Genomic DNA, 7,942 nt, shown 5'->3' on the forward strand with positions numbered 1-7,942 from the left:
CCCTGGAAGGCAACTACCTTGGGGAAGCCATTACAGCTTTTTCAGATAAGGGAGGATTAACTATACTTTCACTGCTGAAGGAAGGTGAGCAGAATGTGGAGTTTACGGTCTCAAGCTTCATCAGAATCTTCCATATGTCCCCTAAGTTCAGGTTCTTATTCCTTCCAAGTAAATGTCTTATTTTTAACATGAGACCCTACTAGGTTATTCAATATTTATTGGAGGTCAGTTCTCTGAAAGTAGAAATTTAGAGTTTGGTTACGAGAAATCTTTACCCTAAGGCTACAAGAGATAAGAGTTTCTTTTAGGGTAGTCAAAGAATTTTTTTTTTTTTGGTCCTTTTCCCAGATCTTAAGCTGAGAATTTAAAGCCCTAAGCTCATCATTTTCTTTCTCCAAACTCTCCAGCATACTTAGAAGCAACCAACAAGGCTCGTTATGCTACTATTTCAACTGAAATGTTCTATGGCAGCAAATATTTGGTTACACAAAGGCTTGGCTTCTGTATTTATCATAGATGACTACAGATAAGAATTTAAGTGACTGTTTTGCCACCAAATGCCATGGAATACCAATGTCCCCTTTACCACTGGCGATCGTCATTAATACATTTAAATTTAATCAGATCAGGGTGTCTGGGTGGGTCAGTTGGTCGAGCGTCTGACTCAGGCCATGATCTCACAGTTTCGTGGGCTCGAGCCCCGTGTCTGACTCTGTGCTGGCAATTCGGAGCCTGCTTGGGATTCTCTCTCTCCCTCTCCTTCTCTCTCCCTCTGCCCCTCCCCTGCTTGCACTGTCTCTCTCAAAATAAATAAACTTAAAATTAAAAAAAATTAATCAGATCAGAGAACCAATTCCAGACTCCCATCTTGAAGATTCTGTTTCCCTGAGACCACAGCCCATACCAATAAGCATAGCAGTCAGGGAGTCAGAGACACTATGAATTGTGAGAGGAGGAGTTTCTATCAGAAACACCGTTGCGGAAGGAGCAGGGGAAGTGAAGGACAAGCAGAGAAGTCAGGGAATCAGGAGTCACCCATATGGGACGTCAGGCACATCTCCCTGACATGGGACCGTGATGAGAAAGCTCATGCAGCCACCACCTTTGCAGACACACCAGCAAATACGTGGAGGTGGGCCTGGGCCACTGTTGGCTAACGGGGTCAGCGGCTGGGAAGACTTTCTGCACACTAATCAGAGCAAAACAGGACAAGCTTGAGCTCACTAACACTTATGTTTGCAACTGTCAGCACAGCTAACCACAATGACCTTCAGAAATAATACTTACTGCTTCATTTCTGCCTCGCAAATCTCATGCACATTCCTCTTTTGACCTACTCTAACCTGAAACCGTCCAGGGGAGGAGCTTCTGGCAAACAGAATTCCAGCTTCACCAAGTTCTTCTAGCACAAACCGCTGCCACCATGTGCAGTGTGTGTCTGGCCTGGACCCTGGGTTGGAAGAGAAAACAACCCTTGAAAGATGTCTCGGCGAAATCGGGATGATTTTTTCATTTTCGTCTTTTTATTTATTTTTTTTTTTTAAAGTTTATTCATTTATTTTGAGAGAGAGGGAAAGCGTGTGCGCGCGCGCGGGTAAGGGGCAGACAGCGGGAGAGAGAGAATCGCGAGCAGGCCCCACGCCGTCAGCACGCAGCCCGACCTGGGGCCCGATCTCACGAACCGTGAGATCACAACCTGAGCCGAAATCAGGAGTCAGACGCTCAACCGACTGAGCCATCCAGGCACCCCTGGGATGATTTTTTTATATGGATTAGCTGTTAGGTAATCAAAAGGAGTGAATGTTAATTTCTATGCTTGAAAATGGCATTACGGTTATGCAAAATGTCATGTTTAGGAGTTGCGTACTTAAACATTTAGGGGTGAAGTTTCAGAGGGTTTAGCATTTGCGTATCTGGTTGTTTTTGCTTGCTAAGTGAATATGGCAAAATGTTAACAGCTGTTGAATCTAGGTGGTAGATCATTTCAACCTAGGGAAAATAGGGAAAATGAAAGACTGCTGTTGAATCTGACCTCTAGAGGCTTTTCCTGCCTGCCTCTTCTCTCCTACCACTTACATTTAACCTGTTGCTCTCCACGCATCCCCGGGTATACCTCTGAGGCATTTATCATACTGCACTTTAATTGCTTGTGTTCTGGTCTCTCTCCCCCTCTAAACTTCAAAGTCTTTGATTTTTTATTTTTACTTTTACATTTATTTATTTTTGAGAGAGACAGAGCACAAGTGGGGGAGGGGCAGAGAGAGAGGGAGACATAGAGTCCAAAGCAGGCTCCAGGCTCTGAGCTGCCAGCACAGAGCCCGACGCGGGGCTCGAACTCATGAACTGCGAGATCGTGGCCTGAGCCGAAATCAGGTGTTTAACCGACTGAGCCACCCAGGCACCCCCCCCCCTTTTCTTAATGCATCATTTTTATACAGGCTACATAGTAATTCATTGCATGGATACATAAAACCAGTAACTTGAACAAAAAAGAGATTTGACACATCCAGTGATCAAGGGAGTAAGAAGAGCTCAGCCTTAGGACACCTGGGTGGCTCAGTAGGTTAAGCGTCCAACTTCAGCTCAGGTCATGATCTCACAGTTCGTAGGTTTGAGCCCAGCGTCGGGATCTGTGATGACAGCTCAGAGCCTGGAGCCTGCTTCGGACTCTATGTCTCCCTCTCTCTCTGCCCTTGCCCCTCCCCAACTTGTTCTCTCTTTCTCTGTCAAAAATAAATAAATAAACATTAAAAAAAAAAAAAAAGAGCTCGGCCTTGAACTATGGGAAAAGTCAGGGTACAATGGCAAGTAAGGGACTCTACCAAAGAAGGGACTTTACTTCTGGCCTATTTATAGCATAGAAAACAGTGACCCAAGAGTGAAATTGAGTTGAGCCAACTGATAAATGTGAGACCTTCCCACTAGATTAACTTAGTCAGAGAGCCCTGAAGCAGCCAATGCAGACTGCACACAGCCACAACCACCAGGAACAAGTGAAAGCAGCAAGTGCATGGGCCACCTTGATCTTGGAGGAGAAAGTCCCACAGGTTTCCCAGTGACGAGAGAAAGTTACCCAACCGAGTGCTGATGAAATCCTACCAGAAGACGTTTCGAGGTCCATCACGGCTCATCCTCAGCACCCCGGCCGCTTTCGCTTTCCCTATCCGCTTCTCCTATACAGAGACAAGACTGTTTTGCCCTGTCGCCCTCTCTCCTTTCTGAGAGTCCTCACCCAGCCTAACAATTCCATCTTATTTCCTTCTTAATGTCTCATAACCCCCATGTGTTCCACTCAGACCGCCAGTGGCAAACAAAAAGATGATGTTCTGCGTAGAAACTGTTAAAATGGGCTGTACTGTCTTGATGGCCTCTACCGAGTCCAAAACATAGCCAGAACCTGTCCATGCCCATTTATCTTCACTGCCATGTGAGAAGTGGGTGTTCTGGCTCTGTCTGCTGCTCGGGCCAAGTATTCTTGTAAATAAAATAAATATAAATAAGCTTAGAGGCACAACTTGCTTGACAGAAATCCAGTGAGTGGTGATTCAAGAAGTAACAAGGTTTGTAGTCAAAGTTAAGTCCTTCAACTGTCAACTTCAATCTGGGATTCTGTGTGGTGCCAGGAAATCTGAACGTTGCGTTATTTGAATACTACTCAATAACGTTCATTGGTGCTTTTTTTTTTTTTTTTTTTTTTTTTTGCTCATTGGTGCTTTTTAAAACGTTTGAATATTCGCTGTGGGTTATGGTCATTTGTAAATACTTGCACAGAAGAAATGCAAAGAGAGGAGATGTGAATGTTGCAGAATAAATACACTGACACGAAATCAGAAACTGATCTAAAACCAGAATTTGCAAAAGTAATACCAATTTCAACACTAAAACCAAATTGTTATAAATGGAAATGAGCTTGTATGAAGCAACATGAACCCTAATGCCTAACTTACAGATGCTTTTAGGTGCGTTTTTAGCAATTCAACTGATATCAATGCAAACACAACCAATTTCTTTTCTACCTGGAATATCTGTCATTAAACAAAAATTGCGACTATTAGGGCAATTAATGCTTTGTGTGTTTAATATTTTCGTTTTAAGAATGCTATCTTATTTATTTTTTAATAATTTTTAAAAAGTTTTTATTTATTTATTATTGAGAGAGAGAGAGCACAAGCTGCGGAGAAGCAGAGAGAGGGAGACACAGAATCCAAAGCAGGCTCCAGGCTCTAAGCTGCCAGCACAGAGCCGCACATGGGCTCAAACCCACAGACATGAAATCATGACCTGAACCGAAGTTCAGACACTTAACTGACTGAGCCACCCACGTGCCCCAAGAATGCTACCTTTTAAATACTAAATATTTGTAGCATCCTCCTTCAATTTTTTACATAGTTTTTATTTGACATTTCTTTTGTGTTAACTTTTTAGATTGTCTCTTAGTACTTTCTATCAACAAATGACTATATCAAGTACAGATCATGTTTCCATGTTATTGAAATATATAATATTTTTTAAAAGACTTTTAAATTCTTATTATTTATTTATTTATTCATTTACTTACTTATTTAAGGCTCCACGACCAATGTGGGGCTTGAACTCACAACTTTAAGATCAAGAAGCACATGCTGTACTGACTGAGCCAGCCAGGCGCCCCGAAATATATAATCTTGTCACAGTTTGTTGGTTTACAATAATGATAAATGTGCATTTATTACATTGCTTTTTTTTTTTTTTTTAAGTTTATTTGAGAGAGAGAGAGAGAAAGACAGCACTCAAGTGGGGGAGAGAGAGAATCCTAAGCAGGCTCCAGGCTCAGCTCCGAGCTCCATGTGGCCCAATCCTGGGATCCTAAGCCTGGGATCATGACCTGAATGGAAATCAAGAATCGGATGCTCAGCTGACTGAGACATCCACATACCCCTACATTGCTTTTTTAAGTTTTAATTTATTTTAATTAATTTATTTTTTATTTTTTATTTTTTTTAATTTATTTTTTTTAACGTTTTATTTCTTTTTGAGACAGAGAGAGACAGAGCATGAATGGGGGAGGGGCAGAGAGAGAGGGAGACACAGAATCGGAAGCAGGCTCCAGGCTCTGAGCCATCAGCCCAGAGCCCGACGCGGGGCTTGAACTCACAGACCTCGAGATCGTGACCTGAGCCAAAGTTGGATGCTTAACCAACTGAGCCACCCAGGCGCCCCGATTAATTTATTTTTTAAATATTTATTTTTGAGTGAGTGCAAGCAGGGGAGGGGCAGAGAGAGAGGGGGAGGGAGGATCCAAAGTGGGCTCTGCGCTGACAGCAGAGAGGCTGATGTGGGGCTTGAACTCACGAACCCTGAGATCATTACCTGAGCCGAAGTCGGACGCTTAACCGACTGAGCCACCCAGGCCCCCGGTACATTGTTTTTTTTTATAGCAAGCCTCTGAAACTTTTAGTAGACACCTATCACAGAAAACTGGTGCACTGTTTATTATCATGATCACTTATTATTATTGTTACTTAAGATTTTTTTGTTTTTTTAAGTAATGTCTACACCCAACATGGAGCTCAAACGCACAACCCTGAGATCAAGAATCACATGCTCTACTGACTGAGTCAGCCAGGCGCCCCAATCATTCGCTATTACTTAAAACATGCAAAGGGCTCCTGCGTGGCTCAGTCACTTGAGTGTCCAATTTCCGCTCGGGTCATGACCTTGTGGTTCATGGGTCAAACCCCACATTGGGCTCTGTTCTGACAGCTCAGAGCCTGGAGCCTGCTTCAGATTCTACGTCTCCCTCTCTCTCTGCCCCTCCGCCACTTGAGCTCTGTCTGTCTCTCTCTTTCAAATGAATAAAATTTAAAAAAAATTTTTAAAGAATATAAAGCATGTAAATAAAGTGTTATAAAAAATACAGAATTGCTGGGGTGCTGGGTGGCTCAGTTGGTTAAGCACCCAACTTTGGCTCAGGTCATGATCTCACAGTTTGTGGGTTCGAGCCCCATGCCAGGCTCTGTGCTGACAGCCCAGAGCCTGGAGCCTGCTTTGGATTCTGTGTCTCCCTCTCTCTCTGCCCCTCCCCCACTCACTATCTGTCTCTCAAAAATGAATAAACGTTAAAACAAAACACAGAATTGCTTATAATATCAAGAATTTCGGGGCGCCTGGGTGGCGCAGTCGGTTAAGCGTCCGACTTCAGCCAGGTCACGATCTCGCGGTCCGTGAGTTCGAGCCCCGCGTCAGGCTCTGGGCTGATGGCTCGGAGCCTGGAGCCTGTTTCCGATTCTGTGTCTCCCTCTCTCTCTGCCCCTCCCCCGTTCATGCTCTGTCTCTCTCTGTCCCAAAAATAAATAAAAAACGTTGAAAAAAAAAAAAATTAAAAAAAAAAAAAAAAAGAATTTCTAGGAATTTCTATTCCTTTTTTTTTTTTTTTTTGATGTTTACTTATTTCATTTGAGAGACACAGAGACAGTATGAGTGGGGGAGGGGCAGAGAGAGAGGGAGAGAGAGAGAATCCCAAGCAGGCTACGCAGCACTGTCAGCGCAGAGCCCAATACGGGGCTCGAACACTGGAAATCGCGAGATCATGACCTAACCCAAAACCAAGAGTTGGATGCTTAACTGACTGAGACATCCAGGCACCCCAGGAATTTCTATTTCTTATTCCGGAATCCTGAGGATCGGCTCTAAGGTAATTTTTTTTTTTTCCCTAGGGGAAAGTGCGAACGCAGTCCCCCACTACCACAAATTATGCAGTAGAGTTTCCCACATTTGGGGAAATCGCAGAGGTCAGCACACCCGGAGTGCAATGGATAAGCCTTGCCCCGGGAAAACCACCTTCGTGATGATCATGGTATCTCCCCTGCCAGGTAAGTATCTAAGATAATTTTTGAAGCTGGTCATGGGCACGTCGTAGGTCCTAATACTATTGTATCTGTTGTCATATGTGTTTACATTTTTCCGTAATGAGTAAAACAAAACTGGATCATGCTACATTCCTGCCCAAACTCTACCAATGGCTTTCTAGTGCCCTTAGGATAAAAGGCAACCATGTAATCGCCCTTTAAAGCTTTCGTAGTTTTTGACACTCCCACCTCCCTGGCTCCAGAGCGTCTCACTTTCCCACTACTTTCCAGCAACACTTGCCTGCTCTCAGTTCCTCAAAGTCAGCAAACACTTTCCTAACTCAAGCCCATGCTGCTCACTTCGAATACTCTTCCTGTCGTTATTTCCTAGGCTAACGCTTACTCATCTTTCAATGGGAGTTCCTCTTGGAGGCCTCCTTGGACGGCTTCCTCCCCCCTTCCACCACCCAATCTAAATTAAAAATCTGGCACAATTCCTTCATAGCGCTTCCCACAGTTTGTAGTTATATTCATGCACTTACTGGTTTCGTGACTATCACCCTCACTATATGGTAAAGGCCGGGAGTTTTTCTCACCCTCTGTTTTGCCTGCACCTAGTACACATGGTCCAAAATAGGGCCACAGTAAATACTAGTTTAAATAATCCCAGCTGTCAAGGGAGGTAGATAGATAACCATTAGGAATTGCAGCCAAATTCTTCTTAGTGAATATATGACTCTCAGTGATCACCAATTTTTTTTTTTTTTTTTTTTGTATCACTCACAAACCTACCTAAGAATCTCACCCAAGATCAACAGTGAGCTTGCTACTTGCTGTTTCTGGAGGCTACCTTTCTTCCTAGCAGCTTTCATTAAATCTAAAGTGGATCCTCCAAGGTTGGCAATGGAAGGAAAATAAGCATAGGAGATGTAAGAGACATAGTAACCAACTGCAATTTGCCTAGACTTTCAAATCTGACTCTGGTCCCAAGATTTAGGGTTTGTCTGTTTGTTTTTTCCATATCACTATAGTTTATTGTTTACCTTGGGTCAAGGTTTAGTTTTTGGTGCAAATACAAGGGAGGATTTCACTACAGACCCTACAGATATTAAAAA

At 43.3% G+C, this 7,942-nt stretch overlaps 1 non-coding gene across 1 annotated transcript; it reads right to left on the reverse strand.

Moving 5' to 3' along the window:
* Positions 1-6,692: 6,692 nt before the first annotated feature.
* LOC132662667 (U1 spliceosomal RNA) lies at positions 6,693-6,859 on the reverse strand. The gene has a single exon (XR_009602682.1). It is a non-coding gene; the product is annotated as a U1 spliceosomal RNA (small nuclear RNA).
* Positions 6,860-7,942: the final 1,083 nt, after the last annotated feature.

The sequence above is a fragment of the Panthera onca genome, chromosome D1, assembly GCF_046562875.1.
Source record: "Panthera onca isolate mPanOnc1 chromosome D1, mPanOnc1 haplotype 2, whole genome shotgun sequence".
Lineage (NCBI taxonomy): Eukaryota > Metazoa > Chordata > Mammalia > Carnivora > Felidae > Panthera > Panthera onca.